At 46.9% G+C, this 17,289-nt stretch overlaps 1 protein-coding gene across 1 annotated transcript in view; it reads right to left on the bottom strand.

The window, feature by feature from the left end:
- Positions 1-17,289, bottom strand: part of SETD1B (SET domain containing 1B, histone lysine methyltransferase) — a 993,120-nt gene that overhangs the window by 140,827 nt on the left and 835,004 nt on the right. The gene's annotated exons all lie outside the window — the stretch shown is intronic.

Genomic DNA, 17,289 nt, shown 5'->3' with positions numbered 1-17,289 from the left:
GATTGTTTTTTAAGAGGTGGAAAACTGCAGTGAAAGATAGCACACAATCTAGTACTTAGCTTAACATAGTAGAGGAAAACATTTCCCTGATGCAGGAACTCTGATTTTGTTCCAATCAATGGAAATTATATGTGACATTATTTAATTATTAGAATTATACCAAACTGGTTCATCAACACATGTATAAATGTGGGTTAGAAACATGAAAGTGTAACAAACTCTACAATTTGTTACTGATACGTAGCAATCTGTTGCTATTACGTACTTAAAGATACAGTAATGCCACAGTGATGCAGACTGCATGGCCATGAGTTTTGCTCATTAAGGGCTTTATCAAGGCAGTATTAACAGTGATTACAAGGATTCCTCCTACACGTTAAACAATATTCTGTAACAATCAAAAAGGAAGGAAACTGGAGTGTAAGAGGACAAAACAAGAAGAATAGGTCGAGACACAAAAATAAGAACAAAGATACTGTTAGGCAATAAATTAGCTGTACCCTCATATGGTGTGCAAAGCACCAGATTGTCTCAATATGCAACAAACATGATAAACAAATTGTCCTCCATGTACCTGTTTGAGAAACCTTAACAGCATGTTGTCAAAACTGTATTAACTTCCAAATATAGATAAGTTCATTGTGGGCTCATGTAAAGCAAGGCTCAATATAGCCGATAAATGTAAAAAAAAGAGAGTGATAGTCCATGTTAGCAAGCCCAAAAGGTATATAGTAACAGTTGTAGTCCACAACGAAATTAGCTATTGCGGTAGAAAGAGTCAATTTACTGTATAATAAATAAGTCCTGAATAGGTTGCTTTATGATGCTATAATGCTCAGAGAAATGTAACCGTTGAGTCCTATGAAGGAAACATAGTCTATTGTGACATGTGTGCATACAAACCTAATAAAATACAAATTTTAAAATAATACGTTGCAGATTTTAACAGTATTTAGACTCGCAATAGTCAAAGGGTTGCCTGTTGATGCCGAATAGAGCATACAACCGGCTTTTTCATGGGGCGCGCTAGTCACCGTTTTGCAACACAAGTAACTATATATGCTCATGATGTTCTCACATACAAAATGCATTGTGTTGTCAATAGTAGTGTCGAATTGTGCATTGAAACATACTGAAATGTCAAAGTTAGTATATTAATGTAATCATTAAAATATGAATTCTAGACATTTTTGGCAAGAGATAACCATAAGAATAGTTGGCAAAATCATAATGTGAAGTTCTATCCTATATTAGAAATAAAATGAGTAAAGGGCAAAGCAACTATATGTGATGCCTTAGAATTGTGCATGACTTATCTGCCTATATAAAGTTAACAGTTGAATCATATGAAAGATATGTGGATTAAAATGGTAAAAAGACTTACAATATACAGAGGGTTCCTTGTAAATGCTGAGTAAAGCTTGAGAACAGCATTTTCACGTGGCATACTAAACACCATTATGAAACGCAAGTAAATAAATAGACCAATGTCGTAATCACGTAAAACTTGTTGCGACGTCATTAGGTGTTAATGTTAAAAGGTATTTGTACTGCGCATCGTCACCAAGGGAATTGGTCCCCAGGCGGATCTTCAAACAAGAAGGCGGGGTGTGGGTTAGTCTGTGAAGATGGAGTATGAAAGCGAGAAAGGTGGCATCCTGTTGGCAGCTTCAGCTCGGTTTTCTCTGTGCGCCGAGCTTGGGTGTGAATATCGGATAGATGCAAGTCCTCGTGTGCTGTTGGTGCAACTTATGTGTTTTTTGTTGCAGTGTGGTAAAGTGCGTGCGGTTTGCTGTGCGAGAAGGTGGTTGTGTGGATTTATGTGCAAGTTAAGTATGCAGAAATTTGAGCTTTTAGGTTAGTGGGTTTCACAGGAGGTTTACAATGAGATAGTTAAACACCTCAATTCCTGGCAGCTAGATGACAGGAGTAAGGCCTAGCCGTCACAGAATGGCAGGCAGTGATCAAATACCAAGGTTTGGGACACCTAGATAACGGGAGAAATGCCTATTTTTCACAGCTATGCAGGTATTAAACGCTTAAATTTGAGACACCTATACAACGGGAGAAAGGCCTAGGCTTCACAGAATAGAAGGTAGTAATTAGAACACCCAGATTTGAGACACCTGGACAGCGGGAGAAAGCTCTAGGCTTCACAGAGAGGCAGGCAGTGAACAAACACCAAGATTTGGGACACCACGATAACGGGGGAAAGGCCTATGTTTCACATAATGGCAGGCAGTAATTAAAACACCTACATTTGAGACACCTAGACAATGGGAGAAAGGCCTAGATTTCACAGAATGGCAGCCAGTTATTAGAACACCAAGATTTGAGACACTGAAAACTGGAGAGAGGCCTAAGTTTTGCAGTTCTATCTTAATGTGGCAGAAGCTAATGGTCACAGTCCATTGTCTCAAAATATGGATGCAAAGATATTAAGTAGTCTCAAAATATGGATGCAAAAATACTAAAATGTAAACATTAGCGTAATGTTATTAAAGTATGGAGTATAACCATTTGAGTGAGCAATAGTTGCAAGAATGAATAATAAAATTAAGATTGATCATAATGTGAAGTTTGGTCCTCATAAAAAGATAAGCAGAAGAAAGCAAATTATATATCATGCCTAGGAAATATGCATGACCAATTCATCTAAATTTAGAGATAGAAACTGTAGGGTCAGTGTGACTTTTAGCAGGTGTTATTCTGTGCCAATTTGGCCCTATACAACTACACAGTGTAGAATGCTATCCTATTGTTTAGTAGAAAGCCCACCCATCTGTTGCTGCTCATTGAGACTTACTGGTGGCCAACCATGCTTATTCTAACAAAAGATGCAAAGCAATTTACCATATTTACAAAAACACCTCCAGTTCATTTTCCGTGTTAAGACCTTGGGTGACAGACCTGAGCTTACAAATATACTTTGCTTCAATTTTTCTCAGGTTCTTCTCTCAGTCTCCACCCCTCATGGATGGCTGGACTTGATGAATTGCCAAAAATCACTGGTCACTTTTCTTATTCATCTGATGCGTCTTAGGCATTAGCCTGCTCTTCCGTCCAAGGCACTTGTCTAAGGCTACTATGCTGCCTATCTGTGCCTCATTTCGCCGTCGCCGAGGAGAGGGAAGGTGGCCAGGAGCCCCTCCCGTAGCCTGCCGCCTGTCCACTTCCTAGAAGCCAATCAATGCCCAGCTCTGTGTATTTTACAGGATAAGCCAGCCATGGATCTGCACTTCTACAGCCTTTCCTGGGCCACAACGTCCGTGTGGCTCCCAGGATCCCATATGAACTGCACTGTATCCTGATCACACGCGGCCGATAGAAAATGACCGGCGCTACTATTGTTGTCTTTGGTTGCTAAGCAACCCTTATGTGAGCTGCCTCCGGATTGGGCGCTCCCACATATTTTCGGCCCTGATCAACACAGGAAGGTGCAAGCTGGCACTGCCGTCCAAGGCACCTCACCTGTCTAAGGCTACTGTGCCGCCTATCGGTGCCTATCCTTGACTGCACTGGACACTCAGCACAACACTATATCCAGAACTACTTCGCACATGCAGTGGATATTGCCACCGTAAGCCGCCGCCCAGCCAATTTAAGAATGATCTGGTAATCTACTCAGGATTTATCAGAATTTAAGAACTCTAGTCATCGCCGACCACCTTCTAAACTGGTAAGCTATTTACACCAAACCCCGACAACAATATGCATGCATTACCTGAGCGAACCCTATTCAGTGCAGACCCACTCGCTCACAGCACCCACTAAAGAGGTTCAGTTAATGACTACCACAACTCTCCTTGGCTGCTCCTTAACCTTTAGCACACCGTATTGCCTTGTAGCACATTATCTAGCATATGTCTAATGTGGATGAATAATATATGCTTACTTGCTTAACAGCAATCGATATTGTATCTTCGTTTGTTAGTTCTTCAAATCAACAGCAGCTGCTATCCTCGCATACTAGCTTCTCGGATCCCACTAATCGACGTGTGTAACACCGCATAGCTGAGTAAGCTACTACCGTATTTACTGCTGTCTGCTGCGAGCTATGTACTTATGCCTGACCTACACTTTAGTAATTGCAATACTCAGTACACTGAATGCCTCGTTACCTGTGTAAACCAGCTTGCCTCTGAATATGCCAATGTGCCCATGTTAACTATCTTTAGCAACCTACCGGCCTCCCAATTGCCTAATTTGCCCTTGATGCGAGCTAACCTCTACCTCATCTGCCTAATGTAATTGCAACAATACTATTTACAGTTATGATTGCTAACTGTTGTGCTTGTTGACGTTTCGATATTTGAGACCCTAACCTTCTGTTTGCACCCACTTAACTATGTACTGGCTCCTCCACATTTAATGGGCACTCCTGTCCACCATAACCACAGGACCTAACGTCAACATCAACTCTCACTCCGTACACTCATACTCAGCACATATGTACTACCTAATCCCAATTAGGCACGACAGTCTTGATTGCACTCAGCCCTCCCCATTGGATTACAACATCACATACTCCTACACTGCTTAGCTCTGAGCCAAAGCATATCATGCCAAGTGTTAATACATATTTGAACTCACCAGCCCTCTGGCTTGATCACTTTGCACGCAAACCCACACCCAACCAACCATGCACACTCAGCCATAGGAATCTCAGACTAGGCTCTAGACTTAGCAAAAAAAAACATTACTCTCCTCTTGCCAAAACTAAAACCACATCACTTACAACTACCTCCACCGGTTTGGACTACATTAACTCTCCAATTAAAAGGGAGTAGTTTCTTACCTGTAACTCCATTTCTCCAGCGTTGGTATCTTTCATGGATTCACATGCTTAGAATATTCCCCGTCGTCAGACTGGGAACCCTCGGTACACATAGATAGTCGTTTCCTATAGGAAAAAACTTCTGACACTTGTGTGTCCTATCCACATCTACGTCCTCCCCAGGGACGTCCACGCATGCCCCATAGGACGTAATGGTATAAAAGCCCCGCCCCCGCGGGTCCCGTCAGATTTCGACCCCTCCAAAGAAGAAAGGGGGAAACCTGTTTATGCATATATCCTGCACATTGCATTCCGGGGAGGCTGGTGGGCGCATGTGAATCCATGAAAGATACCAACGCTGGAGAAATGGAGTTACAGGTAAGAAACTACTCCCTTCTCCAGCATTGGATCTTTCATGGATTCACATGCTTAGAATAAATTGTATAGCAGTATCCTAGAAGAAGGAGGTGAGAATGCAATGCAACATACATTACAAAAATAAACCACTCCCAGTCCAAATATATATATATATATATATATATATATATATATATATATATATATATATATATATATATATATATGTATATATATATATATATATATATATATATATATATATATATATATATATATATATATATATATATATATGAGATACATTACTCACCGTAATCGTATTTCTGATGCTTGTATCTGCTTAGATTCACATGCTGTGCATAGGCCGACATCTAGTGGAAGCTGCGGAGTATTACAGTTTGTTTTTCGAAACTCGAAAATGGGCGTCGACACAGGGCGTGCCAGTAATACTATCCCTAGTGTGACGTTCACTGTACCCATGATCCCTCACGCGTCTAGGATCCCCAGATTGTGTTTTTCCTGACATGAGGTAGCATGAGGAGTAGCGTGAGTACAGATAATCCAAGCAGATAGGTAGAAAGGTAGGACTACAAGCAACCATGCGCCTTCTCTCAGAGGGGAGGAAGGGTGGGTCGCATGTGAATCTAAGCAGATACAAGCATCAGAAATACGATTACGGTGAGTAATGTATCTCTTCTGAGGCTTGTGGAATCTGCTTAGATCACATGCTGTGCATAGATTAGCGAGCAGTACCTGAAGAAGGAGGTGGGGTGTGAGAAGGGTCATGAGCAAATAAATGTCTTAGAACCGCTTGTCCCACTGGTGTATCTGTCTTGGAATGAGTGTCAATGCAGTAGTGCTGAGTAAAAGTGTGAATAGAGCTCCAAGTAGCTGCTTTGCAAATGTTGTCAAGGGGTACATTTGCAATGAAAGCCAGAGTGGCCCCAATACCTCTTGTAGAGTGGGCCCTAGGCGTGAAAGGCAGAGTCTTTTCAGCGAGTGAGTAACACAGCTGGATACAGTTAACAATCCACTTAGAGATGGCACCCTTAGAGACGCGATCCCCCTCTCTGCCTGTAGCTACGGAGACAAACAGCTGATCTGTTTTTCGTAACGGTCTGGTCTTGTTTACATAGTAGAGGACCGCCCTACGCACATCTAGTGTGTGTAGTTTCACCTCAGCCGAGCTTTGTGGGTTTTGGAAGAAAGCCGGAAGCTCGATGGACTGGTTTACGTGGAATTTAGAGATAAATTTAGGTGAGAACCTAGGGTGTGTGCGTAAAACCAGTTTGTCCTTGTGGACAGTAAAGAAGGGATCCTGCACTGACAGAGCCTGGATTTCACTGACCCTTCTTATAGAAGTAATGGCTACTAAGAAGGCTGTTTTATAAGTCAGATGTTTGAGACTACTTTTATGCATGGGCTCGAAGGGGGGCCCATGAGTTTAGATAGCACCACGTTCAGGTCCCATCCTGGTGGTGGGTTGGAAATTGGAGGATGAAGTCTCTTTACTCCTTCCATGAAAGCTTTAACCACTGGTATTTTCCACCACGATACCTTGTTATGGGAGGTGGTGTAGGCTGATAGAGCTGCCAGGTGCACCTTGAGTGAGTTAAAAACCAGACCTGCATCTAGCAGGTGGAGCATGTATGTAACAATAGTGGAAGGAGTGCATTCAATTGGGTTGATTTGTTTATTCTGGCACCAAATAACAAATCTCCTCCATTTGTCAAAGTAGCAGTGCCTTGTGTTTGGTTTCCTAGATTCTTTTAGGATGTCCATACATCTTTGTGGTAGATTGAGATGTGCAAACTCTATGACCTCAGGAGCCATGCTGCGAGGTTCATTGAGTTGGGTTGAGGATGCACTGTTTGACCCTGGTGCTGGGACAGAAGGTTGTACCAGGTTGGAAGTCTGATGGGTTCGCACACCGCCATCCTGCGCAAGTGTGGGAACCAAGGTTGTCTTGCCCACATGGGAGCAATTAGGACGAGCGTCATCGACTCTCTGTTCATCTTGTTGACCACCTTCCTGATGAGGAGTTGGTGGAAAAGCGTACGCAAACATCCCTGACCAGTTCATCCACAGGGCGTTCCCCTGGGAGTCTGGTTGGGGAAACCTGGATGCAAATCCTGGGCATTGTCTGTTTTCGCTTGTGGCGAATAAGTCTATAGTGGGGCAACCCCACTGAGAGAAGATGTCTTCTACGACCTCTTTGTGTAGAACCCATTCGTGTTCCTCTGGGAGGGAGTCTCTGCTTAAAGCATCCGCTAGGGAATTGAGTTCCCCTGGAACATGTTGTGCTGACAGGAAGATGTTCCGTCTGAGTGCCCATATCCAGATTTTCTGGGCAAGCTTGGACAGATTTGGTGAACGAGTCCCTCCTTGCTTGTTCAGGTAGAACATGGCTGTTGTGCTGTCCGTCCGGATTTCCACTGCCAGGTTGAGCAGGTAGGGCTCGAATGCTAGAAGTGCTCTGAATACTGCCCGAAGTTCTAGCAGGTTGATGTGGTTCCTGGCTACTGAGGGAGACCAGAGACCTTGGGCTGTGTGGAGGAGATGGTGAGCTCCCCACCCAGTGAGGCATGCATCGGTAGTGACTATTGCCTGTACCTCGGGATCGTGAAAAAGGTTTCCCCTGAGCAAGATTTAATCTTGTCCACCAGTGAAGGCTTTGTACCATGTTGGCGAAACGACCACTAGATCGTCCCACTGACCCCTTGCCTGAGACCACTGTTTCGCCAACCATTCCTGCATGGGACGCATGTGCAGTCGCGCGTGGGGGACCAGGTAAATGCATGAAGCCAACATGCCCAGCAAACGCATTGCCCTGCGTACCGTTATTTGGCGACCGGCCTGATATTGCGGAATTTGCAGTAGTATATTCCGAATTCTTTCCTCTGAAGGAAACGTTAACCCTCTTTGAGTATCCAGGATAGCTCCTAGGAACTGTTTGGAGGTGCTTGGCACTAGGCTTGATTTCTTCTCGTTGATTGAGAAGCCTAATTCGTGAAGGAGGTCGATAGTCCTTTGAATGTTTGTCCTGCAAATCACTGGGGTTTCCCACGTTATGAGCCAGTCGTCCAGATAAGGGTATACTGGGATAGCTTTCCTGCGTAGGTGTGCAGCCGCCACCGCCAGTACCTTGGTGAATACCCTTGGTGCCGAAGCTATCCCGAAGGGCAGCACTTTGAACTGATAGTGTTGGCTGTCCACCTTGAAGCGTAGGTACTTTCTGTGCGCTGGGAGCATGGAAATATGAAAATAGGCATCTTTCATATCCAAAGTTGCCATGTAATCCCCCTTTTTTAGGAGGGGGATTACCTCTTGTAGTGTAGTCATACGAAACTTTTGGGGCTTGACATACTTGTTGGCAGGCCGCAAGTCCAATACTGGGCGCATTGTTAAGTCTTTCTTTGGAACAAGGAAGTAAGTTGAATAAATACCCTTGTTTACCTGGTGGCTTGGGACGATTTCTATCGCGTCCTTTTGGAGCAGATTGTAGATCTCCTCGAGGAGGATCTTCTGATGCTCTAAAGAGTGGACTTTTTGTCTTGGAGGATGGTTTCGGGGACGTTGCAGTAGTTCTATACAGTACCCATTGGATACCGTTGACAGCACCCACCTGTCGGATGTTATCCCTTCCCATGCCTGGGTGAAGCTGGATATTCGTCCCCCTACTGGGGTTGTATGGGAAGGGACCCTGAAATGAGCGTCACTGCTTTGGTGGAGGCGTGCCGCCTCCTTTACTGGGGCTGCCTCTGCCTCTACCACGTCCTCTTCTACTAGCCCTACCATACCCCTGGGTAGACTGTTGTGAGTTGGTGTTCCACTGTGTACCCTGGGTGTGGGAATAGCTATTTCCTCTATTGGAATTTTGGCCGCGGGGGCGACGAAAATTGCCGTTCCCTCTTTGGTTAGGTGGTTTTGTAGTTAACTGGCCAAGGGATTTGAGGGTGTCGAATTCCTCCTTAGCGTTTTTTAGAGCGTCCTCGACTGCTTTACCAAACAGGAGATCACTTTCCACTGGTTTGTCTAAGAGTGCAGCTTGTGTTTCTGCTTTGAATCCCGACTGCCTCAACCAAGCATGTCTTTTGATGACAGTCCCCTCTGCTATAATTCTACCCGCATTGTCTGCGGCGTCCAAAGTTGCTTTTAAAATGCAGCCTGAGACGTTTCTTCCCTCTGCACAAATGCGAGATAGCTGGCTCTTAAGGGGTTCGGGAGCGGAATCTATTAGTGCTGCCACTTCTTCCCACTGATGGCAGTTGTAGCTGGCCAACAGTGTGGTGGAATTCACGATTCTGGTTTGGTAGGCTGCCGTGGAAGCTACTTTTCTACCAAAACCATAGAGTTTCTTACTTTCCTTGTCAGGGGGAGCCTCAGAGGAAGATAATGGGGTTCCAGCTCTCTTGCGGGTGTTAGTTACGACTAGAGAGTCTGGCTTAAGTTGACCTCTAATATATAGAGGGTCCGACTGGGCTGCTTTAAACAGCTTCTCTACTCTCGGGTTTACAGGTCTTGTCAGGTTTGGGTTGATAAGGGATGGTGCTATTCTGCGTTGAATAGATTTCAGGATGGGAATGGTCTGGGCTACTGTCTTCCTTTCCCCTATTAGTTCCTCCGCGAAGTCCCTCTCTTCTTGGACACCTTGTGTGTCTATGTGGAAGTGGTTAGCTGCCCGAGAGAGCAGTTCATTCAGGAGGGGCTGATTATCTATTGGGGAATCAGACACTGGGGCTTCCCTTTCGACTGGTGAGTCCATTCTGAAAATATCTGGGCTATTTTCTGGCTCATCCTCGTCTTCGTCCTCCCCGTAATAATCTGACACTGCGAGATCTTCTGGCGTCTCAAATTCTTGACCCTCTATAAGGGAAGAGTCTCCTTGGCCTGTAGGGAAAAGGCAAGAATAGGGTTGGACCTCAAAGGGGTCTGAAGCCCTTAATGGTGTCTCGACCCGGGGCCTTTTATTTGAAGGGATAGGGTCCCTTGAACCTGAGGGAGAAGATTCCTGAGGGTTAAAAGCTAGGAGTTGGTCAGGGTGTCTTTCGAAGAAATTTGCCAAGGAAGACATCCTTGACATTACTCTGTCAATGTCCTCGCATGACCAGAGTTTGGAGCTTGGGGTGACCTTGATGGAACTTTCTATGGACTGTCCCTGAGAAGACTGGACGGGGAAGTCAGTTCTCTTGTTGTGGAGGATTGCAAGGGTTGTTTCCGTTGCTGCTTACCCCCTTCCCCGTGGGTGGAAGTGTGTTTACCATTTCCCTTATCTTTCGACGCCTGGCGTCGAGGATCGGAGGTGGAATGCCTGTGTTTCGAACTAGGCTTCGAAACTGGGCCCTCCTTACTCCCAAGTGATGTACCCTTTTCCTGGGGTGCAGGCTGGGGATGGAAGTCGTGTTCGTCTCCGGACGAGTGATCTTCCGTGATGTTAATGGGCGAGGCACTATGTGCAAGTGTGGAGGCTTGCCTGACGTCGTGCGGCGACCTCGACCGGGACCGCCCAGAGGACGTCCTTTCGGACCGCTCCTTCTGTGCCTCTTTTCGAGGTTTCGACGACGTCGAATCTCGGGTGGCTTTTTTGTGTTTAGCGTGTGTATGTGTAACGCTTTTGTCGCCGGGGGACTTCCCCATAGTCGCCGGGACGGACGACCTTCCGAGGCCGGGGACGTGCGTTAGGCTGTCTTTCGACGCCTTGGTGCCCTCGCCGTCCGAAAGTCCGGCGTCGCTGCCGTCGCTGAAGGTACCCTCCGCCTCGGGGGTGGTCTCTGGGCAGGCAAAGATTGCACGTAGCGTGCTTATCTACCCAAGGGTATTTCTTATTACACTTGGGGCAAAACTGAAAGGGCGTACCCTCCATACGCGCCTGTGGGCAGCGGGCAAGTGTGTGTAGGTAAGAAGGTGTCTATATGATTATATATATATCCGAGTGTGGAAGTGTACCACCCCCCACTCTCCCTACTTGTAGGGCCGAGGCCAGCGGCCCAGGCCCGAGCCGAGGCGGAAGCCTCAAGGCCCAATCCGTCGGGTATTCGACGTTGATCTCCTCCCCGGTTCGGCGTCGAGATGTTGATCGACGTAAGGGTGACAAAACGGGGCAAATTAGAATTAGTTTTGAGTGCAAATATGGCAAAGCCAGGGAACTCCGATGAAGTGCTTCCGACCAGAATGGCGGAAAAAAACAATCTGGGGATCCTAGACGCGTGAGGGATCATGGGTACAGTGGACGTCACACTAGGGATAGTATTACTGGCACGCCCTGTGTCGACGCCCATTTTCGAGTTTCGAAAAACAAACTGTAATACTCCGCAGCTTCCACTAGATGTCGGCCTATGCACAGCATGTGATCTAAGCAGATTCCACAAGCCTCAGAAATATATATATATATATATATATATATATATATATATATATATATCCACGTAAGCAGTAACATATTTATATAAAGGGGATACATCAAGGAAAAAACCAAACATCAGCAAGGTAAAAGACAACAGTTTCACCATTTGGCTTACCTCATTGAAAAAGATGGCGCAGCATTGCCCTCCCCATCTGTACTTCATCCGCATGCTGCCTTTCCAGGCAGTAATGGCGTGTGAACGTGTGTGGGACTGACCACGCCGCCGCCTGGCAGATGTCTGTCAGAGGAATTCCTGCCCATAGCGCAGCGGAGGAGGCTGTCGATCTCGTGGAGTGGGCTCTAGGGTGCCCTTGTAGGGGTCTCCCGGCCTTAGAGTGACTAAAAGCAATTGCCGACGAGACTCATCGGGCCAGTCCTTGCTTGGAAATTGCCCTTCCTCTCGTCGACGGACCATATGCAATGAACAGCTGTCTGGTAGTTCTGAGTTCTTGCGTTCTTTGCAGATAAAACTTTAACGCTCTTTTCACATCGAGCGTATGAAGAGCCTTTTCCGCCGTCGACGACGGGGTCGCAAAGAAAGTAGGGAGAGCAATGGTCGAGTGCTTGTGATAGACCGTCGGTACTTTCGGGATGAAAGTAGGATTAGTTGAAAGTATCACTTTATCTTTAAAGAATCTCATATATGGAGGGTCTATGACTAATGCCAGTAATTCAGACACTCTTCTAGCTGACGTAATGGCAATTAAAAAAGCCAGCTTCCACGATAGGAACTGCATGGATGAAGAGGACATTGGTTCGAAAGGAGGTTTCATTAAAGCCGCCAACACCACATTTAGACTCCACGACGGTGGGAACCGCTTCGTAGGGGGAAAAGTTCTAAAGAGACCCCTCATGAAATGTTTCACCAGTCTGTCGCTGAATAACGGTGCGGAATGTCTCCTTCTCGTGAACCTTGAGATGGCCGCCAGGTGCACCTTGATGGATGACGAGGATAGCCCACTCTCTGCTAGGTGCAGAAGATACGGTAAAATTTGTTCAGGAGTTACTTCCCCAGGCCGTATTTCGTGCTGTGTTTGCCACCACATACAGAACCTTCGCCACTTGCATATGTATGACTTGTTAGTGGAAGGAGCCCTAGCCGCCTGTAGAATTTTCCGGCAATCCGACGAGACTTTCAAATTGCCAAATTCTGCAAAGTCAGGAGCCATGCCGTCAGGTTGAGGCTGTCCGGATTGTGATGCCACACCGTTCCCTTGTCCCTGGATAGGAGATTCGGAACTTTCTGGAAAGTTATCGGTTGTTCCAACGACAGGTGTAGTAGGTCGGAAAACCACGGTTGTCTCGGCCAATACGGTGCCACCAGAATGACCCGGCATTTGTATCTGCGAATCCACTGTATTGTCCTCCGTATAAGGGGAAACGGAGGGAAGGCGTACAGGAACTTGTCTGTCCACGGAAATTAGAACGCTTCCCCTAGGGATCCTTTCTGAGGGCATCTGCTCGCAAACTGCTCGCATTTCTTGTTTTCTTTCGTTGTGAAGAGATCGACTGAGGGGTGACCCCACCTTTAGAAGATTCTTTGCAGCTGAATGGTGTCCATCTCCCACTCATGTATCTGAGCCATGCTCCTGCTCAGGGAATCCGCTTGTACGTTCTTCACTCCTGGGAGATGGTGAGCCACTATAGATATGTTGTGTTTCAAAGCCCAATGCCATACCTTTTGAGCCTCCACAGAAAGGGTCCTGGATCTCGTGCCGCCTTGTTTTATCAAGTAGAACATGGCTGCCGTGTTGTCTGTCAGCACTCTCACTCTCGACCCCTTGATATGTGGGAGGAATGATTTCAAGCCCCATCTCACTGCCCTCAGTTCCAGTACATTGATACGTAGGCGTGATTCGGTGGGAGACCATCTGCCCTGGGTTTGGTGGTTGTCCATGTGTGCTCCCCAGCCCGTCAGGGATGCGTCCGTGATGATGGTATTCTGAAATTCGGGTTCTTGTAGAGGAACCCCTCTGTTGTGAACGCTTTTCCACCATTGGAGGGCTCGGATGATTTTGTCGTCGTCGACGGTTAGCCTGTCCGACCACCGACCCGTGGACTGCTTCCATCTGTCCGCTAGGAATTCCTGAAGCGGCCTCATGAACAATCGACAGTTGGAAACTAGATGGATGCAGGAAGACATGGAACCTAGGATCGCCACATACTTTCTCACTGAGAGTGTGCCATGTAGACGTAGTTGACTCGTCAGCCGATTGATCTTTGACATTCTGTCTAGGGAAGGCTTCACTATTCCCGATTGGGTTTCGAATTGAGCTCCCAAGAACTTTAAGTTCTTTGATGGCCTTAAAGAGGACTTTTCGAAGTTCACTGCGAACCCCAGTCGTTGCAGAAGCTGTAAGGTAGCCTGTACGCTGTCGTTGGTCGACGCCGAGGAGGATCCCCTCACAAGCCAGTCGTCGAGGTACGGGTATACATGATGCCCTTTCTTTCTCAGCCAGGCTGCCACGGGTGCCAAACATTTTGTGAACGTTCTTGGGGAGGATTTGAGACCAAACGGGAGCACTGCGAATTGGTAGTGTGTCTGACCTACCATGAACCTCAGAAACTTCCTGTGTTTTTGACACATAGGGATGTGGAAGTACGCGTCCTGCAGATCTAGAGATGCCAAAAAATCTCCCACTTGAACAGACCTGATTACTTCCTGCAGCGTGAGCATTTTGAATTTCTGGCTCTGTAAGGTCTCGTTGAGGTTGCGTAGGTCGAGAATGGGACGCCATTTTCCGTTCGGCTTTTTTACCACGAAACACTTTTTTCGACGATGATGGTATCTTTTTTGAAGATTCTTTTGAAGACTCCTTGGAAGAGTGACTTCGTGGAACATCTCTTTCCGCCGGTCGAGTCTTCTTCACCGGTGGTTCCGCCGAGGTTGAACGGCGCGGGGCTCCCGATGTTTTCGTCGAGGCAACGCTGCGCACGGAGCCCACCTCCGACTGAGGGTATGCTCCCGCCCCGTCATTTAACCACGACACCAGCCGCCGATTCCGATCTTTCAGGGTTTTCTGAGAAAAACCCTTACATATTTCACACTGGTCTGCGGAATGGTGAGGGTGGAGGCAATAAATACAATCTAGATGGCCGTCCCCCTCGTAAACCTTCTTCAATCCGCACGTGGCGCACGGGCGAAACAAAGGTTTGCCCGACATTCTGGTAAGACCAAAAAAACCTCAGAGGCTCGTTCGGTCAACCCAGCGAGTAATTTCAACGATAGCCTAGAAAGTAGAGACTACGTGAGGAGATCCCACTATCTTTGGAGACGGTTGAAATCTGACGGGACCCGCGGGGGCGGGGCTTTCATACCATTACATCCTATGGGGCATGCGTGGACGTCCCCGGGGAGGACGTAGATGTGGATAGGACACACAAGTGTCGGAAGTTTTTTCCTATAGGAAACGACTATATATGTGTACCGAGGGTTCCCAGTCTGACGACGGGGAATATTCTAAGCATGTGAATCCATGAAAGATCCAATGCTGGAGAAACTCTATAACCACACACTCCAACTGTTCGTCAGTAGAAAAAATTACCTTGATCAAAGGGGCCCTGGTTAACGCCAGATCTCTCCCAGCGCATGCTCTTGACATGGCTGATTTCATTGTAACTGAGGACCTTGACTTCTTAGCCATCACTGAAACATGGCTACACTCAGCTTCCGGACCTTTACTGGCCTTAGCAATACCTGACAACTATGCCATTATTCGAAGAGACAGAGACACTAATCAGTCAAAAGGTGGAGGCATAGCCTTCATCTTCAAAAACGCTCTAGAGCTCAGACAGATCCCTAATAAGCAGATTCCCTCCGCTGAGCTATTATTGGTTAAACTATCGTTATCATCCAACCAAACTGCCACAGTGCACCTCATCTATCGACCACCAGGACCGATCTCCTCCTTCGCTGAAGATATCTCCACCCTCCTCACTGTTAATACCAAGCCTGACACAAAAATAATACTTCTTGGTGACCTTAATCTTGGATACCAAGACCCGAATGATACTAAAGCCCTTGACCTTGCCAGCTCATTATAACGCTCACCTGGTATCCACGGGGACGTCACTCAGCCTGTTCTGACCTCTTACGACCTCAAACCCTACCCTGGAGGCGATTCGGCTGGAGACCGGGCCTGAAACACAGGATTGGTAGAGTTTAACTCCCTATTGTCTGTGTGCTTGAACCCCTTCTTCCCCGGGGTCCAACCCTTCCCTTTGATCCACAGCTCACCTTGTTTTCTTGGATAGTATGCTCTCCGTCCTGCCTTCAGCACAGGGGCGCGTTGATTGATGCGCGCTTGTTGCTGCCTAGTTACTTCACTGGCAAGAGTCCAACAGGTAAGTATAATGAGTCTTTTGAACAGTTCTCCAACTTCATTGCTGTCCTTCCTTAGATGATGGCCGGCGTCCGGGGATGGCGGCATGCTACTGAGATGAGTAGCGCTGAAGGTGAGTGAGAGCGCGATGCACCTCTTTCGTATTTGCATTGAACTGAGTTCTTTTTCTGTGTCTTTTAGGTGCCGCAACGTTTTCAACGTGGATGCTGGTTATGAAGACCAAATGCGGTGGGTAAGCGCGGTATGCGGCGCCTCTAGATGTTTCCACGCAAACCTGGAGTGTCTTTTTACTCTTGCAGATGAATGAGAAGTTCCGGAGACAGAGTTCCCCCAGAGTGGCTGGGATTCAGGTAAGCGTTTGAAGCTCGTACAGCATTTAAAAAATAAGCGAAGATTTGCAGAATGCTTACTAATGCCTTTTTTCTGTTCTTATCCTTTTTCCTTAGGAAGCGGCGTGCCAGGATGGGAATGACACCGCCAAAGATGCCCGCAGAACAGAAGGAGCGATGACTGATGGGCAGAAGCGCCGCAAGGTAAGGCTGTTCCTAACGGTGTTCTTGCAGGAGCTGAGAGCAGAAGAAAGATGCAGGCCTACTGGAGACCGATCCGAACACAGTGAGTGTCACGCTGCAGGTGCAGAAAACGCAAAACATGTTTCTCAGCCTGGGTGTGGCTTAAATAGTCTCTGGGTATGCCAGGTGCCTCTGGGCTGAACCACGCCCAAAAGACTAGACCGCACATACAGTTCTGGGAACCGAAATATGTGGGGGCATCCATCTTGTCCCCATCAATGCACTACAAGTTCAATCCCCAATGTTATCCTATGGGAGTGAGTGAGTCTGGTGCCACAAGCGCCAAGTCTGACTCCAAGTGCGCCTTTGGAGGGATGGAGAGGCCCTTGAGGGCCATGTAGGTGATCGTGGCCTGGCTCCAGCCTGACATCTTGGAGGGCTGGGGACATGAGGGGCACGAATCATGACACTCATTGATTGACCTAGGTTTCAATCATCACATTCATGAGCCTACACATATCAAAAGTGAGAACTCTTGATTCGCTTGCTGACTTGAACTGTAGCATCAACCTGATGTCAATCACTCCCTGCATCTGCTCTGATCATCACAAGATAATTTTCACAGTCAAAGATCCCCCCCCTTAATCTTAAATCCAGCATTGCACCTTCTATCCAGACCCGCAACAAGAAGGACATTACTAAGGCGAGACTACTTCCTCTCATCCTCCCCTTTCTCAACAAGGCTGTAGTATCTTGCTCTGACCCCACAGTCTTAGTAGATATGTATAACCAATCTATACTAAAAGCGTTAAAATCAATAGCTCCATTAAACTGCGCAAACCTAAACAGCACGCGCACCTCAACTCGTGGTTTACACCACAGCTGAGAGACTTG

The sequence above is a fragment of the Ambystoma mexicanum genome, chromosome 10 (genome assembly GCF_040938575.1).
Source record: "Ambystoma mexicanum isolate Mex_15411 chromosome 10, UKY_AmexF1_1, whole genome shotgun sequence".
NCBI lineage: Eukaryota > Metazoa > Chordata > Amphibia > Caudata > Ambystomatidae > Ambystoma > Ambystoma mexicanum.
Note: the sequence above shows the minus strand (reverse complement) of the source record. Positions and strands in the feature narration are given on the sequence as shown.